This window comes from Urocitellus parryii, chromosome Y (genome assembly GCF_045843805.1).
Source record: "Urocitellus parryii isolate mUroPar1 chromosome Y, mUroPar1.hap1, whole genome shotgun sequence".
NCBI classification, from domain to species: Eukaryota; Metazoa; Chordata; class Mammalia; order Rodentia; family Sciuridae; genus Urocitellus; species Urocitellus parryii.
Window position 1 is genome coordinate 21,933,540 of NC_135548.1, and position 22,465 is coordinate 21,956,004.

Here is a 22,465-nt window from a genome sequence, read left to right on the forward strand (position 1 = left end):
CACCACAGTCTTCTGCCATGATGTTCTACCTCACCTGGAACCCAGAAGAATGAAGCAAGCAAAAATAGTCTATAGGTAAAAATACCTATAGACTAAGATCACCAAAACTATGAGCTCCCAAATAAACTTTTCTTTCTATGATTGTCCTTGTGAGGTCTTTTAGTCGCAGAAGGAAAAAAAAAAGACTGACTAAAACAAGCTCATTATTTGAGTTTAAACTTTCACTTGAAAAAATGTGTTAGGATGAGCCATATGAAGTTGCTATTTCTATAGGTCAAAATCAATTGCACATGGCTATTTCACGTACTTTAACTGAATATGTTTTTTGCATTTAGAATCTCCTTTGCCTACTCAGAATGTTAGCCATTAATAAAGGATGAATTCTTTGGCTTCACGTGCATAATCCTATATTCCCTTTTTACTCCATGTTTTTAAAAACATCACTATATAGGGCAGGAAAGTCTGCAAAATTTAGAGCTACTGAGTGATCCAATTTAAACTGAACTTCATTGGATAGGAAAAGAAAAGCATCTTCATAGATGTTTACAGGAAATGAAGGAGAAGAATTTAGAACACGTTAAAGACTTTTGCTGAATTTGGAAGTAGAAAAATGGCAGAACTGGTAGCTGAGAAATCAAAAGGAGCAATTTTGGGGAAGAAAGGAACCTAATGGGCATTTTCATGCAATGTTAAATGTATACCCTTTCTTTCTTGCTTTGAGTTCTGTATTCAATTCCACACTACCAGTGATGCCCTTGTGCCCTAGAACCTGGTTGGGTGAAGCTGAAAAAGAAGATACTCTAGGCATGTGGAATTCACACATACAATGAGGGACTCAGCTCATATGAACGCAATATCAGCTTCTTCCTGTCTGTCAATGAAATATCAGAACAAGAGTACCAAATTATTTACCTCCTAAAACTCTTGCATATCTGGATCAACATAGTTTCTAGGAAAAAGAAACTCCTTTACATATCATATAAAAGCAGATGTTCAAAGATTTACTTATTCATGAAAGAGGGAATTATTATGATTTTATTTTTCATGATCCCCAAAACAGATTAACATTTTAGAAAGAAGCAGAGTTTTATTCAGATGACTTAGTCACAATTCTTTGTCCTCAAAACAATAACTACATAAAAGCCAATGATTTTTTTGCCCTTTCCCAAGTTGTGTTGCTTACTATTTCATTTGTATTGTGGGCATGTGCTCATATGGATACTTGTACATGTAGAATGATCTCTTGATTCAGAAGACTGCCTCGGCTCCTTTTTAATTCTTCCCTTTCCCTTTCTCTTCTTCCTCATTTATGCTTAAATCATGATTGCCAATTAATTAACCTCTTTCACAAAGTATCAAAGTTTCATTTGTTTTATTTGTTGCCAGTTCAGAGGAAATGAGAGAGAGTTGCTGATGATCATGTCACTATTCTATCTCAGCTTAATAATATTAACTTCTGAAGAATGGCTTCTATCAAGTCCTTTGGATCATGAGGGAAGGAAAGGACATGTTTCATCTCTTCTATATTCAGGGACATATTTATTTTACTTCCACACTTGCAATTGCTAGTTTAAGAAAAGATTGATAATTTCAAATTATTCCTTGCATTGGAGAAATATCAGTAGCATTTAACTGCTCTATTCAACAAATAACATTTCGATTTTTATGTAGCCAGAAACATGAAAGATGGTTATAAGAAACTAAACAATTGAAAAGTGATATGGTATTTTTATCAGTGATCTTAGGGAGAGTATTCCATTAATTCAATGACTATGCCACTTTACTCCATATAAAATGTTATTAATCTTCATTAAAATAATGAATGGTGGGTCCAGTTGAATGCACTATCAACTCTCCTCTGAAAAATCTGGTATAATGTACCAGTATTTTTCAGTGTGTTACATTTGATAAATGAGACTAAACACAACTATATTCCCTTTTTACTCTAGGTTTTTAAAAACATCACTATATAGGGCAGGAAGTCTGCAAAATTTAGAGCTACTACTTTAAAAAATTAAAGATGTATTAATGTTTATCTAAGTGTAAGGGAAGGGTCATATGAAATAATTTATTCAGTAAGTTGTTCTAAATGAATTATCTTAAATAAAACCCAATAGCCCCTAGAGTTCAAATATTCCCTACTTATTGAAGAGTTCACAGATTCTTATAATTAAGAAAATTTAGTATGATCGTTGGCATTTTGAGATATCTCCATTTGGGTTATTGTAAATCAAAGGTATCTAGACTAGTAATCAAATGTTTAAAATATGACTGCATAAGTTGGGGAAATTTGAGAATTTAGAGCACTGGCTTTGAAATGTTACCATACTCTCTAAAATTTATAACAAAACACTTAAATGTACAAATATATTGTTTTTCTTGATAGATTTACTACAAATTTGCATTTAATTTACCAATCTTAATTTACCTGTTATTTTCCAGGAATATTAATATGTATCTGTAAATTATTGTGTAAGGTGTATACGTTTTTTGGGCTGGGGATGTGGCTCAAGCAGTAGTGCACTCACTTGGTTTGCATGCGGCCCAGGTTCGATCCTCAGCACCACATACAAACAAAGATGTTGTGTCCACCGAAGACTAAAAAATAAATATTAAAAAAACCTCTTTCTCTCTCTCTCTTTAAAAAAAATGTATATGTTTAATGTTACATTCTTAAATTTATGACAAAATTTAATGTAAATAACATTAAAGTTGTATATGTACATATGTGTATTTTTTTAAATTCTTCTCTTAGTCCTATCGATTTATATTACCTCATTGCCATATGTCCTACTGAATTCTTGTGTGTTAATCAAGGGCAATATTTTATACATATATCCATACAGTGAATGTTCTGAAGATGTTTGTGGGACTATACAAATGAATAAAATTGTGAAAAAATCTCAAATGAATGAGGCTGGTCTTAGAAATTTGATCAAATTAATATTCTGTAAATAAATACTAAACATCAGTACTAGAATAGCTAGTTAGTTATTTTACAGTCAAAATTTTAAAAAATCATGTGTATTATATATACATATTTTCCTACCATATAGTACCAATTTGTAAGCTCATATAGAAAAAAATCTACCCAAAAGCAATCTTCTAAAGATTTCATTATATAGACTTAAAAAGATAACCATTTAAATATTTCCTACAACTCAAAATTTATTAAAAGAAACTATCCTGCTAGCACAATTTTAGAAGTTGTATATTCATAAAAATTAAGAGAGACTATGTGAAAAATATTTTGTATTATCATTATATTTGTGTTAAAAAAGTAACTCATATATTCCAAATACAAAATAGAAACTGAAAACAATTCTCACAGATTTGTACATCTGTGTTCCCTGTTTATTCCTTGGAAGCACCATTCAGGATGGCAAGGATGTGATATAAACCATCTCATTTACTGCAGCATTTAGGATCATCTGAAAAGCAGCCAATCACAGGAGAAAACTGCAAAGAACAAAGGTGAGCATTCAACAGTCTTTGAAATGTCTACAAAAGGCCTCCCCACACCCATACTGCTTCCTGCTATACTGTGTTTTCAAATAGTACACATACACATTAGGAAGAACAAGAGAATAATCAGGGGAACTAAAACCATATTGATTTCCTTTTATAGAGTCATGGATGAATGTAGTATATTTGATGTGTCAAAATTAGGAAAATCTATTTTTTTCAAAAGTATGCTTTTATGTTCTATTTTTATTAGTCAAGAGAAAAATTCCCAGTATGAAAAGTAAAATAGCTGCTTGGTTTCTTTTGTGGAAGTAAAGTTATTGCAGTTTTTATTATTCATAGGCAACTTGTGGAAGTAAATTGGTTATCTAAAGATTAAGTAGACTCATGGATTTTCAGTTTTTCATCACTTATGAATGATTTAACATAACAAATATGATTCATTTAAATATTCAAAACTACTAAATATTGCAAATATGTCTGTTTCAATAATAGTCTATTGAAAAAGACACTGTAGTACATTTGAATTTCTGAGATTAAACATATGCAAAATAAACATATTTTTTTAGGATTTCTAGCATACTTTTATCCAATGCCTCTGGAGTTATAAAAGTGTGCAGTATGTGGGGCTATATTTTCAGTACTTCTAAATTTATCTAATTTCTCAATTTGTAAAATAATTACAGCATAATGCTGTACATTAGGGAATTAATGGGTTAAAAATGTTCCAAAAAGATAAAGAACAGAATTCACAAAATATTTTAATAGAATCAAGATCATTCCCAAATAAGTAAATGTTTAAATTCCTTATTACCTAAATCTCAAAAATAATCAATTATGGAAATTCAAGAAAATCCATAAGCATTTTTCAAGTCACATTTGGTTGGGCATTCTAAGCAAAGAGTTTAATTTAAACCCTGAAATATTGATTAGCCAAAGTACATACATCTACTTTTTAATCGGTATATATGGAAAAAATTTGCTCTCCCTATTTATTTATGAAAGTAATTTATTTTTTTCTCACATCTTCATACATGTATTTTGTATAACAATGAGGATCTCCTTCCACCATCCATGCAAGAGAAAAAAGAGAGAAAATAAAAGAATAGCATTACCCTAAATTAAGTAGAGAGAAGTGGTGTGAGGGGAGGAGAGGGCTTGGGGAGATAGGAAGATAGTAGAATGAAACTGACATTATTATTATTGTGTGTACATATGGGACTGCATGACCAATGTAATTCTGCAACCTGATACTCAGAAAAATGATAAATTATTTTCCATCTGATTCAAATATATGGTATGTCAAGATCATTGTACTGTCATGTGTAACTAAGTAAAACAAATTAAAAAATCCTTAATGGAAAGAAAAAAAAACAGAAATAAAAAAATAAATTTTGTTACTTGAAGAAAAAAGAAAGTAATTTATGTTTGTTATCATCTCAGATTGCATCAAACTATATATATTACAGGCTTATTTCTGTACATTACTACAGATTATTTGTGTCCCTAATATTAAATAATCAAGAGCAAGTATGAAGTATATTGCATGTTTAGTATGTAAAATTCTACATTTTAGGACTTTTCTACTAAATTCAATAATCAAATTATCTGCCTTTCCTGCCTCTACATTTCTTTTGTGTGGTCTATTTCATCCATGGAAGAATAAGTATAATACATTAAAGTTTCATGTGATGATTGTGTTTTTTCTGTTTCTATTAGAAGACAGTATAATATACATATGACAGTATTATATGAAATTTAAAAGACCTGATCTTCTTTCCACTTTTTATGGTAAGCACAATTTTTGCTTTAGGTAACTTTGGTACTATGGTTTCTTTTTCCATTCACTTCTTAATGAGCATCCTTGCTGGGTTTATATTTTAGCTACTGTAAATAGCTCTGCAATTAATACAGGAGGGCAGGCATCACTGACATAGTGATTTTACTTTCTTTAGATATGTCCTCAGAATTGAGAATTTTTAATCACATGATAGCTCTATTTTTAATTTTTGAGGAACCTCCATTCTTTTCCATAATGGCAATACTACTTTCCAGTTCCACCAACCACCTGAGTTTCCTTTTTCTGCATCTTCATCAGCATTTAACACAGCCTACTTTAAATGCAGATGGCTGCTAGGTTGTGTCCTCAGAGAAGAACTTAACTCTCTCTATGCCAGCAGTTGTTACTGGAATATTTCCTCCCCAGGTGATTTTATAGAGGGTTGTTTTATAAAGGAAATAACTGAAAAAATGAAGCAATTTTCTTTTCTTTAGAAGTGGGATACAACACATGAACAAATATTCATGTTATATTCAAAATATAGGCAGATCCAATGTTTTAGAACCTGTTATCTCCAAGCAGGACAGACTTCCATGGATAAGCTCATTATTGTCCTGACTCTGCATATAATCAGACAAAGTTCAAGTGGCCACAGCTTCATGCCTACAAAGTCTAAGGAAGGGGCAGAAAGACTTTGGTATTAGGAACACACACATCACACTTATTTTTAACATCAAAGATAACTTAAGTGTTGCTTCTCTACGTGGGGTGGCATTTTATCACTTCATATTCATTTAGTCTCAGAAACTCAAATCCTGCCAACTCTCATGTTATATGCATATCTAAAGTAGAAAATAATTTTTCTAGCTTTATCTTTTGTAATAGTTTCATCAAACAGATATCAAAAGCCTACAGAGCATTAGTCAGGGACAGGGTGATTAGTTTCTCTCTTTATGGATGGATAATCAATATAAAAAGGATGGAAAAAAATCCTTAATCCCATTACAGTTGACCCATCATTTAGCAATGCGTTTTGACTCTTCAAGGTAAAATCTGCATCTGTGCCAGGGACCAAAAGGGAGTTCTCCTTCAAAGAATAGCCTGACAGTGCCAGGGACCAAAAGGGAGTTCTCCTTCAAAGAATAGCCTGACAGTTACAAGAAACAGCCCCCTGGGATGCATCTCGCCTGGGAGACACCCTGCAGCCATCTATCTCCCTGAGACATCCTGCGGCCATCTGTCTTCCTGAAATTCCTGCGTTATCTCACCTTGTGAAGACATCCAGCAACCGCCAATAAGAGAGCTTCCCCCGTCCCCAGCACATAAATACCCCTGTGTGAACAATAAAAGTTTGCAGCTTGATCAGAACTTTTGTCTTGCTGTCACCTTTCGTGTCTCTTATCCCTTCATTCCTCCCCATCTAGGTTCGATGCCCACGTTGATGTGTCCTGCCGGTCGGGACACCTCTGAATTTCCCCCAAAGCAATCAAGTCATCAGTTTCAGAAAATTATAAAACCCCACAGCAAACTGCACATTACTGATAGAAAAAAGTGAGGTTTCTGACATTCATCTAAGAGAATCTCATTGAATGAAACTGTTTCAAAGATATCACTTTTTAAATTATCCCTAATAGAATCAACCTAATTTTGCTTTAGTGTGCAGAATCTCAGGATAAAGGCAATACCTGCTTAGGAGAAAACAAAATATATCAAAAGAAAGTTAGATAGAAAACTATAGATAATATTTATGAGCTGGTGAGGTGGTGGTATGGCTTATTGAAGTGCATTTAGAGTTGCAAAGTAACAGAGCAACCTATTGCATGATAAAGATAAACCTTTCTTAGAATGCTCAAAGCAACCTTTCCAAACTCATTAATTAGATCCATCAAAATTGTGTATTGACCGGGCCCACAACTTTAAATATTATTGATTTCTCTTCTTGGCCAACTACATCTTCTAATGCTCCATGTATCACAAGATTAAGGCATGACTCAGATCAACTGTAGTATCATTCATGTTACAGTTGATGGATGTGACTCATATAACACATTTTTTATCAGAACTTTCTTACTCTCATTACTCCCCTTTATTTTTTCATAGGAATGTGCTGACGGCCATTGCGAAGTAGGAATGATGCATCGATATTTCCTTGCCAGCGTACCCCATGTTAAATGAACTTGCCTTGGAAATTTGCGGTGACCTTTCATGTGTGTTATGACCCTGCTCAAGGTGATCGAGGGTGGATCCAGGTTTGAGGAAGTATCCTGCATGTTTGAGGAAGTTTGAGGAAGTATCCCGGTCCTTGGGTTTAGGGTGTTCCCAGTTTAAGGCATTCCCAGTTTAAGACGATAGGGGTTTTAGGGAAGTTGGAGGTTGAAGATTATTGCTGCTCTTTTTCCTTTGAGTATTAATTGTCCTACAGCCTCAGGATACCTAGTAAGAATAGTGTTAGGAGAATAAGATAAATGTATCCACAATAATGGACCTTCCTGCCAAAATACTACTGTAGGAATATTTTTTGTTGGTAGTACAATAAATAATAAAGGCAAACTTATATCAATTCTATCTAGATGCATATTTTCCATATATGTTTCAATAATTTTTAATGCCTTTCTAGCTTTAGGAGTTAACATTCAGGGTGAATTTGGATCTGATGTACCTTTTAGAATATCAAATAAAGGTCCCAACTCTCCTGTTGGTATGCCTAGATAAGGCCTTATCCAATTTATATCTCCCAACAACTTTTGAAAGTTGTTAAGTGATTTGAGTTGATCTACTTGTATTTGAATTTTTGGTGGATGGACCATGGTTAAGGATAATAGAACTCCTAAATAATTAATTGGAAAATTTAATTGTACTTTTACTCCCCTAAAACCCCTATTGTCTTAAACCGGGAACGCCTTAAACTGGGAACACCCTAAACACAAGAACCCGGATACTTCCTCAAACTTCCTCAAACCTGCAGGATACTTCCTCAAACCTGGATCCACCCTCGATCACCTTGAGCAGGGTCATAACACACATGTAAGGTCACCACAAATTTCCAAGGCAAGTCCATTTAACATGGGGTACGCTCGCAAGGAAATATCAATGCGTCATTCCTACTTGGCAATGGCCCTCAGCAAGAATGAACAATTAACTCTCTCATTTTAAAAATTCTAATTAAAGATATTTTACATAAAATGTACAATTTTTCCAATTTAAGTGATTTGTTTTGTGGCACCATGTACATAAACACATTACATTGTTATGCAACCACAAACACCATCCATCTCCAGAACATTTTCATCATCTGAAAGTCAAACACTTCACCTATCAAACACTCCCCATTTGAATGTTTCCTTCCTTCATTCTTTGGCCTTCACTGTTCTATTTTTCCTCTCTTGGAATATGATTTTGCTAGGAACCACCTATAAGAGCAATCACATAACACAATATCATCCTTCATGGCTGGTTTGTTTTACTTATCATATCATAAGACATCAACATTATGGTATGGGTCATAATTTTCCCCCTTTTAAACTGAATAATATTTCACTGTTTTTTTTTTTTAAAGAGAGAGTGAGAGAGGAAAGAGAGAGAGAGAGAGAGAGAGAGAGAGAGAGAGAGAGAATTTTTTTAATATTTATTTTTTAGTTCTCGGCGGACACAACATCTTTGTTGGTATGTGGTGCTGAGGATCGAACCCTGGCCGCACGCATGACAGGCGAGCGCGCTACCACTTGAGCCACATCCCCAGCCCATTTCACTATGTTTTTATATCACAATTTACTTGTCCATTTATCTGAAAATGAACACTGGGGCTGCTTCCACCTTTTGGCTATTGCAAATAATATGTGTTCAAATACTGATCAAGACCTTTCATGTCTTTGGGGTCTACACTCAGATGTGGAATTGCTAGATGCTATGACAATTTCATGTTTGATTTTTGGATGTATCATCATTTTCCATAGTGGTTGAATTAGAAATACTGAAGGGGTTCAATATCTTTGCATTTATCTTCCCCATTCTTCTGTTTAGACATGATTAGCAATTGTTATGCTTGAATTTAGGACCCCCAAAGATCACCAGAGACCCAAGATCCACGCAAGCAGCAAAGATGTGTTTATTGCCAGGTAGCTTGGTCCTCCTCGCACACATACAGCAACTGGTGACACTGAGAGGCCCTGTGCCCAGGTTTTGCATCAGTTTTATACATTCTTTGGAGAGGGCAGGGACTTCACATACATCATAGCCTCTTTTAGCAAATCATCACACACCACGGGAAAATCAAATAACAACTCTAAAACATGATTAGCACAGTCACTGGCGGGAACAAGTTGGGTAGGGGGGATTGGTCACTACAAGAGGGGGATTCATTTAAAGTGATTGATTTAAACCATGAGGATGTTGCAAGGGGAGTATGTGCCAAACTGCAGGGCTTCTAGTTTAGATACTGGTCACCACCCCTAGGTGGAAGCCATCTGGAATTTCAGATATGTGGTTATCTTGGTCTATCTGTGGCTTTTGCGGCTTTTCCGGCTTTTCCGAGAACTGTTTCCACAGAGCTTTTCTGTAGATTTTTCCTAACTTTAGGACTACAATAAGTCAGAGGTTAAGTTTCAGAGCAAAATGAGATCCCAAGCAGAATGAAATTGCTTAGGTCTTTCACAATAACTGGAAAATACTATGCAAATCTCATAATATAAGTAGATAAATTAGTAAGCTTAAAAGAGTGGATAAATTTCTATAATATTGAAAGGGTAAAGTTTCTAAGTTGCAAAGCCTGAGTTAAAATGTAAAAGACCGGGCATTGTAAAGTTTCTAAGCTGCAAGGCCTGAGTTAAAAAGTGAAGGACCAGGTATTGTTAAATTCCTCTGCTACACCCAGAACCTGAAATTCCTGAGGCAGTTAAGACAACACCCCACTGGCCATTTAGCCTAGGGCCCTGTGCAGCTTGTCACGCAAGCATACAGGGCATGAACCAATCAGTTTGAATGTGTACCCCGCTTAGGAGTGACCAATCACCCCCACCCGACCTGTTCCCACCAATGAATGTACTAATCAAGTTTAAAAATTGTTGTTTGATTTTCCCGTGCCTCATGATGATTTGTCCTGATGTATGCAAACCTCCGCCCTCCCCAAAAAGTGTACTTAAGCACTGCTTAACCTCTGCTTGGGGCTCTGGGCTGCTGTCCCTTCTTGAGTGAGCCTGGAGCCTCAGCGTGTTGAATTGGATCCTCAATAAATCTCCTTCTGCAATTGCATGAGTCAGTCTCTTGGTGGTCTCTTCCTCTGACTTTTCGCCGGACCCTTACAATATAATGTAGATATTATATTAAATAATAGAAAACTAAAAGGCAACATACTGAATACTAATTTAACTCTTATATATTCAGTTCCCTTAAGGTCACTCTCATGCCTTTATTTGAACACATTTTAAAAAAGACTTTATTAAGAAATAAGTCAACTGGTGATAAGAAAATATTTCAGTGGGAAATAATAAATAAGAATCTCTAACAAACAGTGAGTCTCAATTTTCTGAAGGTTTCTAGCAAGAAAGCAAATTAATAAATGAACATAGAACACAAACAATACACCTAACAGTTTATCCAACTCATATGTTCTTTTCTTATAAGGCAATGCAGTAGACCTCAAATATTTGAAAGTCTGTTATGTGTCAGAAGGATCAGGCTTTTGTGTTTTTCAAAAAAAAAAAAAAAAAAAAAAAAAAACAAAGTGCCAGTGCTGAGGAGCTAAGACAAGGCAACTTCCAGCTCAATTTAAAGAACTTTCTAACCCAGAGACCCTCTGAAATATGAGATGGAGTGCTTGGGAAAGTACAGAGTTCACTGTGCATTTTTAAGGATAAATAAGACACTAGAGAGCCAGGGGTATCACAAGTGGTTTTTCTGGCCCGCAGGTTAGCATAAAGCTCCTGAGCACCTTAAAATTCCTCAGTTTCTCTTACTCTGATAGTTTTCCTAACCAGTGTATACTATATAAAAAGTCAAAGTTAACACCTTAATGATTGAATGGTAAAAGTTGGGTATAAATAAAATCATAGCTAACAGTGACTCAACTATGATATGTAGATATGAATGCTCTATACAAAAGAATCATGCATTATCAGAAAGAAATTGTTTTTTTAAAAAACAGACTTTTCCCATGGCTACAGCCTTAAAAATTGAATTGTTCATATTACTGAAGCGTTCAATGCCTTATTCTTTTACATTTCAATGAATTTTCTTTAAATAAAATAAAACTCTCCTCTCTTTACAATGTATTTCTATTTTTATTTTACTTGTGGACAGCCAAATGGATATGTGTACATCACAGGAACGCCAAAGTAGTGGCTGGGCTGCCCTATTGCCCGACAGTAAAGGTCAAATACACAATACAATCAATCCAGCATCACAGCAATTATATACAGCTTAACTCAAATCATCATCTCAATGGTTCGCTGGCATCACCTTTTGACCATTCCCTCTGGCAAATGCCAGGCATCATTCTGACTGGGCTGTGGCTCTCATCAATAGTCCCAGAAATTTATCAAATTGTTACTCACTCAGTAAAAACATGATGACTCAAGTTTCCTAATAGTGTCAGAGCGGCATATTATATTTGGCCAAAATGAAGCCTGAGACTCTTTTGCAGAAGTGTTGAATTAAATGAGTTGATAATGCTTAGACTGGAAAAAGATTTCAAAAAATCCCATATTGTAACTTGAATTAATAGTACTATTCATAGTCTGTGATGACATGAAAGCCTTTATTTTGAAGAGGTTTGGATGGATTCGCAAAATAGAATGCAAAATTTTATTTAAAAGTTCTACATAAATTGAAAAATTAATACTGTCTTTTCTCTTTCCCCGGATTTTTGCAACTCTTATATACCTATATATACCAACTATATATACATCTTTATAGACAGAGATATATTTAGTATATCCTATGTTATCTTTAATCTCTCATTGCCATTGTCTGAGTTTAGAACTGTAAATCTAAACCAACTAATCTTTAATCTCATCATACACAAAGCCACTGGTAGAGATGGTTTTCTGACATCTTTTAATAGCAACAAACCTGCAGTTTATAATCATCTGGATCTGTTCATTAATACATTCACTGCCTACCCATTGCTTAGAGAATAAAATTTAAAGTCCTAACTTAGTCTTCAAAGAATCACAGCTTACTTCCAGAATATGTTTCTTTACTTTCAATACTATCAGAATTTTCCTTGCATTTGACAATTTCTGATCCTTTGTTCCTACTCTTTCCTCTACCTAGGTCCTCTCCTGAATGTCTGTCACTGTTGTATCATTTTCCATGACTTCTAAATACAGCCTTAACCACTATATTTAGGCAAATTATCTGTGAGCTCACTATCAGAAAGTAGTTATTACTATTTAAATTCTGTAAATTCTATATATTTAATTAGAACAATCATTTTTATAATGCCTTTCTCATTAAGCTCTGAGTCCTTTAAGGGAGATTAGTTCATCTTATTAGTTTTTGGGTCTCCCATGTCCCTCATGTATTAATTTGCTATTAAGTGATCAAAATATGTGTTAAATTGAACTTTTTTATAATTAGGAAAACAATAGTGAACACTGTTAAAAGACTTAAGGAAACTTAGTCTTGGCATTATCCAATGCTTCCAAGAATAGAAACTGGGGCTCACCCATGATTGCAATCTGGTGATCTTACCATTACAGAATATTCATCCCCAGGTAACCTATTTTTTTTGACAGTAGGCAATGTTAGGTTGGTGGCAGCGACCTAATAACTGTACATAGAGAATTTTAAAATCAAATGACAGGAATGACAATTTCTATGAGGTTGCCAAGAATGAATGAGAACCAAATCTAGATAAATACTCTGACCTCCATCTCTATATTCATGTGTCAATAAGCAAGAAGGTAAACTTTTCTGTGCCTAATCACTAAAATAAGGGGATAGTGATTGTTTTCTTCAGTGGGAAGTGATTAAAAATCATTATTATGTATAAAGTACTTTAAATGTGAAAAAAATGTATTTTGGACATGTATATAGATTTTGGACATGTATAAAAATATTCCATAACTAACAATAATTTGTAATTTTATTATATAGTAGTTAATAAGTACCTCAGAGATGCTATACCTACAAAGAACAATCATTCTTTTCCTTTAATAAAAAAATATCACCATAATTTAAACTTACAGTTATTATGAAGCTAGTCATACTTAAAATTCTTTCTCCACTCAGTATTACTATTTCAATAATGTTTGTTGGTTTATTTTTACCACATTATGATGTTTCAATAAAAAATTCTAAAGTAGACATCACCTACTATGACTGTTTAGCCTAAAGCAAGACACTCATTGAATACAGTGTAAGAAGAAAGCCATAATTTTGTCAGAAATTGTAAATTCAGGTATTATCTATAGTTTAATTGTAACTATCTATAGAAATCAATTAATTGAACAAAAGTTTCAGGCAATTAATACCTGAGTAAAATAGTGCTTTTGTTTATGTAGTAATACTAAGTTTATATATGTTTGTTTTCTACCAAGCTGAACATAGCATCAAAACCCCAATCTCTCAATATACAGGAAGTTAACCAAGACTTTTTACTGAAAAAACAATTTATTCAGTTAAATGAGCTTAGTGATTGCTGTCTGAGTCAAAAAGTTTTTTTCTCTGCATGCAAATCTGGGTCAGCTTCATCTAACATAAGGTCAAATGAATATAGGAATCCTCAAAGTTCAGCACTGCAGAGAAATGGCATGAATAATTTTTCTTCAAAAATGTTAAAAACTGATGTTACCAATCTACCATTGGATTCATTGAAAAATCACAATGTTTTACCCAGGAGACATCTAATTTTCCGCATCACAACTTACTTTAAAAGGCTCCAGGATAAATTTATTGCAAAATGTATTTCTAGGTAAATAAATAATTTGACCCATGAATAGAATTTTTGGATAGATGCCAATTAAACAGGAGAGAAGAGCTGAAAAAAATAAGTTGTCATTTTAATTTTAAAGTAGTTGATCTTGAGCTATTATCTTTGACAGTAGTTAGAGAGTTGGGACATTTCTCTATTGAGGGTTCTTAATTTGTGAAAATCACATAATGACTATCAGCACAGGAGAAAAAACATCTTTTGAATTCTCTAAAGCAAAAAATGTATTATTTTCTCAAGTTTCTGTGAGTGAATAATTGTGTCAAAAAAGTTTCTACTCTAAAATAGTGCTATTATATAGTCTTGTTCAATCCGCTGTTTTCTCAATAGACTGAGAATCATTGCACATTGTTAGCAGTCTTACTTCAAAATTCCTTTGGTGGTATTCCTGAAAAATATGAATACTGAGACACTTACTTCCTACAGGGAAATTCTCTTTCATCATTGTTGAGAGCCACAGCTGAGTCAGAATGACACCACACACACACACACACACACACACACACACACACACACACACTGCCTATATAAAAATCACTTTAAGGATAATATGTTTAATATACCTGGAGAATTGAACTGCAATGAGGGCTGTTAAAATGAAATCATGTAGCTGGTTGCAGTGGTACACAACTGTAACGCCAGAGCCTTGGGAAGCTGAGGCAGGATGATTGTGAGTTCAAAGCCAGCCTCAGCAATTTAGTGAATCCCTTAGCAACTCAACTCAGTGAGATCCTGTTTCTAAATAAAATACAAAAAAGGGCTGGGTATGTGGATCAGTAGTTAAGCATCACTGGATCCAATCTTTGCTACCAAAAAAAAAAAAAAAAGGAATGCAATCCTGCAATCATGTAGGCATGCATAAGTACATGGATTCAAGTTTAAATAAAAATAAACACAATAAAATTTTACTAAAATCCAATAGTTGGTAAAAAAAAAAGCCTTTAAAAAACTAAGTGTTAAAATACTTACACATTTACTGGAATACCATGAACTATTATCAATAATGTTGTAAACATTGACAACATGGACATTTAATAAAGTATAATGTTATCAGAAAAAAAATATTTTTTTTAAACATCACAGTTAACATTATCACTTGCTATATAATAACAGGGAGGAATCATTTAATCTTAATGCCTTCACTTTTTAGGGTCTAAGTTTTAGATGGAAGGAGACTATCACTAGTCTGTGGCTATGTGGGCCTACAGATACCTAACGTGAAAAAAATCCACATAATGTACAGTTAGTGAATGAATTAATTTGGGTGTATTATGACTATGGGTAATTAATTTTTTTCTTTGATTTAACTTTTATTTTTTATAGACTTCACAAGATGTGCTGCTTTTGTAATTAGAAAATTCTCTTTCAAAAAATTTTTCATACAATTAAAAGTAAATTAAGATTTGGAATGGATTTAGTTTTTAGTCATTAAAAAACTATGGGGCTCAGAAGGGAATATAGCACATGGGTTGAATGTTTTCATTTTAGAGTTATGCTTTTCTGAGTTTGAATTCTATCTCTGCCTCTCCTACTTAACAAGGAAGACAGCTCTCTAGACAATGGTGTTGTAAACCTCAAATACAATAGTGCTTGCAAGGTACTTGGCACTCATAGTTAATTTCAAAGGATAGTTGCTTTTATTATTACCATGAAATCTAATTTTAATAAAATGAACAGTCTACAAACTATTAGATATTTCACACTTTGTACCCTTTTTGACAATAAAATGATTCTAAACCTTTAACTCATACTTGAACCTGGGCAAATACTCACTCAAATTTATATTGTATTTTCCACTTAACATATTATTCTAGGGTAGTGAAAAAGGCAACCAGTTCTCATGGCAACTACAAACATGTCTACCTGGAAACTTAAAACTACTCATTCCTTTAAATAAGAAACACAACCCTTCATTTGAAATACAAGTTATTTTACACTCACAGACATATTGACAAAAGCGTTAGGGAATAATTGATTGTTGTTGTTTTTTCCTTGTCTGTGGAGGTGAGGATTAAACCCAAGGCCTTACAAATGCTAGGCAAGTGCTCTACTACTGAGGTATACTCCCATTCCATATATATATATATATATATATATATATATATATATATATATATATAGATAGATAGATAGATAGATAGATATATAGATAGATATAGATATAGATAGATATATATATATAGATATATAGATATATAGATATATAGATATTTAGATATTTAGATATTTAGATATATAGATATAGATAGATATAGATAGATAGATTTATATATCTATATATAGAGATAGATAGATAGATAGATAGATTGCATACAATCTCTTTAAAAAGTCTGTTATGTATGTCATTAGTAATAAAATATGCTTATTAGTAGATGACTTTTTTCTTAGTTCAATATTTATTTCCAGATAATCATATGAATAAATAAATCTACGCTAATTTTATGATATGCAATGTAAATAAATTGAATCATCTTCCAGAACAATTAAGATAAAATCTCTTTGCATAATAGCAATTTTTACCATCCAAATATCTAAAATAATAGCTTTCTTCATTTTCATACCTCTTAGTTTATAAGTAAGCTCATGTGTTTTATAATAATACTTAACCTTACTTATTGAATATATGTCAAGGAAAGTAGGATCTTTTGATTTGGCAACAGTAAGGAAACATTTTAAATTTAAAGGAAATTAAGCTTTTTAAAGTGTTTCTTCAAAATATCCCCAAATCAATATTATATAAGATAAAATTTTTATCTTTCTATTTTTCAAAAAAATACTAGTTTATGCTTAGTTCCATTATGCCCTAAAACAAAAACCTGATTCAATGAAATATGTATTTTTATCTTTAAGAGTTCTAAAATGGTAAGATATTTCTTACTGTTCATATAACTGGAAATAAAATAATTATGCTTAAACATTTTTACTTTAGATTCTAGATTATAATATCTTATGTTTTGTAAACTGTCCTAGTAATTGAATTTCTACATTTATCTCAATTTTCAAATACACATATTAATTAGTAATTCATACTTTAATAAGTAGCATGTTATAATGAATTAAATGCTTAAAATGTAAAAGACAATGATAGTGAGGGTATTTTAAATGTTCTAAAGATTAGTATCTCCCATTTATATTGCATTGCTACATAATTTAGAAAATGGATTTGCAGACTCAATATAGCAGAGTGAATCTCTGCTACATCATCATGCACAGATTTTTCTAGCTTCATAAATGACATTATGATTTTGGATTTGGATTTCAAGCTTTCTGTGCACTAAAGAACTATATCTTGGTTTAACTGAATCTACTTCACAAGACTACTGGAAAGAAAAAATTTGAAAGTGGCTGTATAGAAAGATACTAGACAAATTTAAAATATAATCTATCAGAACTTAATTTTCTTTATTTCACAATGTAGCTACATTACTGGAACTCATATGCCAAAATGCCCCAAGACAGTTGATACAAATCCACTGAGAATATTACATTCAGAGAACTGTAATTACTGGTTAGTAATTTAATTTTCCTAAGAGGCACATACTGGATCACTTGCTCTCCCAGAAAAAGAGAAAGGAAAAAAAAAAGTTTTAAATGAAATTTAATATGAAACTTGGACATTTTACAAAATAGTTCATATTTTTTTAGTTTTAAATTCTTCATGGATATGAACTTGATCTTCAGAGATACTATCCCTTATAAGCTCATCACATTGATTTCTTTCCTAAGACATACCAAAACAGAATCACTTGAGTATTTAATTTTTTTAAATTTTCTTTATTGTTAGAAATATGTCACTACAAAGAAACACATATTAAGCTGCATACCCTTAACTACATATTATATCAATATGAAAAAGCATTTATTTTTCTCTTGCAAATTTATTATGTAAAGCCTAAAGCAAAACAGCATTAAAATAATTAAAAAAAAAAAAAAAACTCAGGACCTTTTTCTTAAGTGTATTTTTAAGTTCTTAAAAAGTTCTTAAATCATTATTTAACTTTAAAGGTTTGTGAATATACTTAGCTATAATTAGAGAAGAATTTAATTTTGCTTTATAAAGTTTATGGAAATAATATCATCTCATTGGAAGACTGGAATATTTTAATATCTGTCTGACTTTTGTTGTGTGTTTTCTGCATCTGCAAAGGTAAATGTAATTCAATAGTTATTGTTATATAAGCTAGCAATAAATTTGTAAAATTGGAGAGATAATTAATTGTATTTTATACAAAAAAATAGTTTAAGATCCCTACATATTCTGGACCCTTTATCATGTAGTTTTTATACTTTGGACATTTCAGATATTTTCTATTCAATAAGATGGTTCAGACGAATGTGAAATTTGTTTGAAATTCAAGATATTACATGATTTCTTCTATATAAAATATTTTTTGAGAAAATTTTACATACCCTTATCAAGTCTGAAACCAAGGGTGTAACTTAAAAATGGAAATGAATACTTTATGTTGAATTTATTATCCTACAAAAATAATAATACATAAATATCATGTTTAAACAAGTGATTGATAAACCTTCTGTAAAGGCAAATCTTCATGTGTCTATTCATTGGGAGCACATTGTTTCTCTTATAAGAAACGATAGAGCAAATGCAGAGATTTGCCTATACAAATTGAGACATGCCTGGTTGCACTGTGAGCAAGTCTCAGGAGACGTCTTTCTAAAATATCATCTGTCAAGAAACTTTAGCTTTAAAGACTGGAATTGAAAGATCTCAGGCCCACTTGTGAGGAACTGATGTTTACATAGATCTATGTCTGACAGTTGGCTGGGTGTAAGAGCCAGAATTCAAGATAGGCCCAAAGAGGAGAAGATTCATATTTCTGAAATCTCCTCTCTCCTTGACAGAAAAATATTTAACTGTAGGTTGATATTGTCTATAATGTCATTTCCATATACCTTTTGAAAAAGACACCACCAGGAAACAACTAAACATTCTATAATACCATTTCTCTGTTTTTTTGCAACAAGGTGAACTCACTTTCCCATGGCTTTCTCAAGATCATAAACAAAAAGCATTGCATGAGAATACACAAAGAAAGCAAAGTAAACTAAGGGCAAGATGAATCTCCTGTCTATTTTCTTCATGGTGGTAATTTCTTAAAATATAATAATGGAATTATTTAGTTTCAATTTTAAGTATTGAAATTGATGCCAAGATTTTGACAACATATAAAGATATGTAAACTAGTATGTGACTAGAGATTGCCATGTAAACTAAAGGAAATGGTTAAATGTAAAAATGAAAATGTAACAAGACTTTTATAGTCTTTGTGTTTTAACAAATTACAATTATCATTTGGGGTATATGTGGATATTATTGTATGTGTACCTTAAAAACACATTAATTTTCTGAGGGCAGACGATTAATTGGGTCCAATTCACTCTTAACATGAATTGTAAACTCTCTATTATTCAATCTGCCCTCAGCCTGATATCTGTGAACCCCAGGTTATCATTAGTATGATAAGATGCACTGTGCAGTGCTCATTCAACAATTTGATGCTTTGGTGCTTGAGTTCCTGTGGTTCTTTTGCCCAGCTTGGATTCCACACTTTTATCAAAGTTTTAGAGATGTATCTCAATGCCATCTAGGAAATATCTATTTTCTTACTAATGGACCCCAACAACACATTGCAGTAGCACTTTAAATTTATAAAACCCTTCAAAGACTTTAGTAAGTCTTCTTAACAAAGACTGGAGATTTGTACACTCACAGAAATTCAATAATGTATTATTGATTTTTGTTAATGATATGCTCATACTAATTACAAATTTCATAGTGTTATAATTGAATATGACATGTAGTAACATGACTGTTACATAAAAAATGACAAGTAAATCAGTATTATGTATAACTATTTCTAATTTACACGGCAAGTTTGAGGCTAATTTTATTTGAATTTCCATTTGTCTATCCTAGAAATTACTAAATTATTTTTTTCAGCTTTGTGTGTATGTGTGTGTGTGCGTATATATATAATATATATTATATATAATATATATTATATATATTATATATTATATATTATATATTATATATATATTTTTTTTCAAAATATTTCTATATTCTTTCACACTCTAAATAATATTACATAATATTATTGTGGTAATATTTGCTTACTAATGAATAATTAACACACATATGATTTATATCAAAATATATTCTTGATAATCTTTTGTAAAATTTTTTTAGCTGGATAATTTAAGTGTATAAGCAAAGCTGAAATTTAAAATTTAAATTCCAGGTAAGATTATGATACAGTAATTTTAAAAAATATATACTATGTTAATAAAAATATAAAATGGCCCAGGAATTCTTACTGATTTGTGTGCAGACCTTTCTAGTTAACTTCAGAAACACAAATCTGAGCTAGATGTTTTTAAATAGCAGATGATTATTAACCAACTTATTAAGTCTAATGGAAATATGTTCATAGTTGTCTATTATTTAAAAGCAATGCTCTTTATAGTTTGAATCTGGTGCTACCAGAATCATTACACTAGAAAAAATACTAACAAGCAAAAGCTTATTCTAACCTATAGATATTTTATGACATGTTGCTAGTATAAACATGGCCATTACTTATTGCATGAAGATCAGATTGCATAAAGTTAAATACAAATGTCAATACATACATATATATTCTGTGGTAAAATTTCTTTCATCTTACATTTATTTTTCTCTTCTTTATAATGACATTTATTTTAACATCTGCTATAAATCAGGAAACTGTAAGAACCACTTACACCATCGCACATATGAAAAAACTTGCGTGTTAACTGCTAAATACCTGGCACTTAGAATGTACCTCATTCATTTAATGAGCTCAAAAATAACCTTTGCAAGAAATAACTGGTGGGGCTGGGTTTTCAATGATAGGGTTTCAATCCTCAGCACCACATTAAAATAAATAAATAAATAAATAAAAGAAATATTGTGCCCATCTACAACTAAAAATATTTTTAAAAAATAACTGATGATTCTATTATAACACTACTTTTCAATTTTATTCTGTTCAACAACCTGAGTCAGCATGCCCTTATCAACCTTCTTGCCTATATCAATATAGTGTTTCACAGATTATCTTTCACTTATCGCATGAAGATCTCTTTCAGAAGGAAAATGCATCCTATTCCCAGGTTCCTACACTCATTGACTTTTTTTCTTCACTAAATCTAAAATTACTGCCAATATAAGTTTTAGAAAGCCACATGAACCCCGAGAACTGAAATTGTAGCAGCCCTGAACTCAGACAGTTAGCATGAAAACCAAAGAAGGTACTGACCTCCTTGTGGACTCTCCAGAAACACTCTGTCAGGAGAAATGAGCTCTGCTTGACATCACTGCCCGTCCAATGTTCCTAGCTAAGTTCTTGAAACCTTTTATTCAATGACTTCTCCTTCAGTTGTAAAGCAAACATTCAAAACTTGAATAAACTAAAATTTACCTCAGCAAAATGATTCAATAACTTCCATGTTATGAAATGTTTTCTTGTTTAACTAAAGTGATCAATATTAGAAAATGGGAGGGAGAGTATAGTGTGCATAACAGAATGAAGACAAATAGAATGAATATGTTCTATCTATATTATATTTGATGGATCTAAAATTTTTCAAAAAATGGTTTTATCAAGACACAGATCTGTCCTGAAGCTTTACAAGCTCACTTTGCCACTGAGATAGCCCTAGTCCACAGAGAAGGAAAACTGTCTAATAATTTAAGTTGCATGTCAGAGATGTGGTATAAATTATTCCATCATTTTCACTTTAAATTCAGGACAAAAGTAATATTTATTTTCTCTGTGTCCCATAGATGAAATACTCTTGCAATTATTAAGTTCCTTAGCTGATTATATAATTCCTCCGAGTGTTATTTCTACATGGGAAGACTAATTATTGCATAAATATCAATTATTTGAGAATTAATTTATAAGAGTTGTGCAAGATTGGAGAAAATAACATTTGAGAATTTTTTAGGTTTTATTTTATTTCTGATTGATATAATAGAATGTTTAAACATTTGTATACATTGTATAATCATAGATTCAGGGTAATCAACAATCCTTCTTAAATATTTATCATTTCTTAAAGTTAGAACCTTCAGAATTCTCCCTTCAATTCTTTATACATTATTGCTAAGTCACTCTACTTTACAATAATACTCCAGAAATTATTCCTTCTAAGTATAAAACTATTCCCATTGACAACTTTTCTACCCCTTCTAAACCTTGACTAACCAGTATTGTACTCTCAACTTTTATTAGATCAAC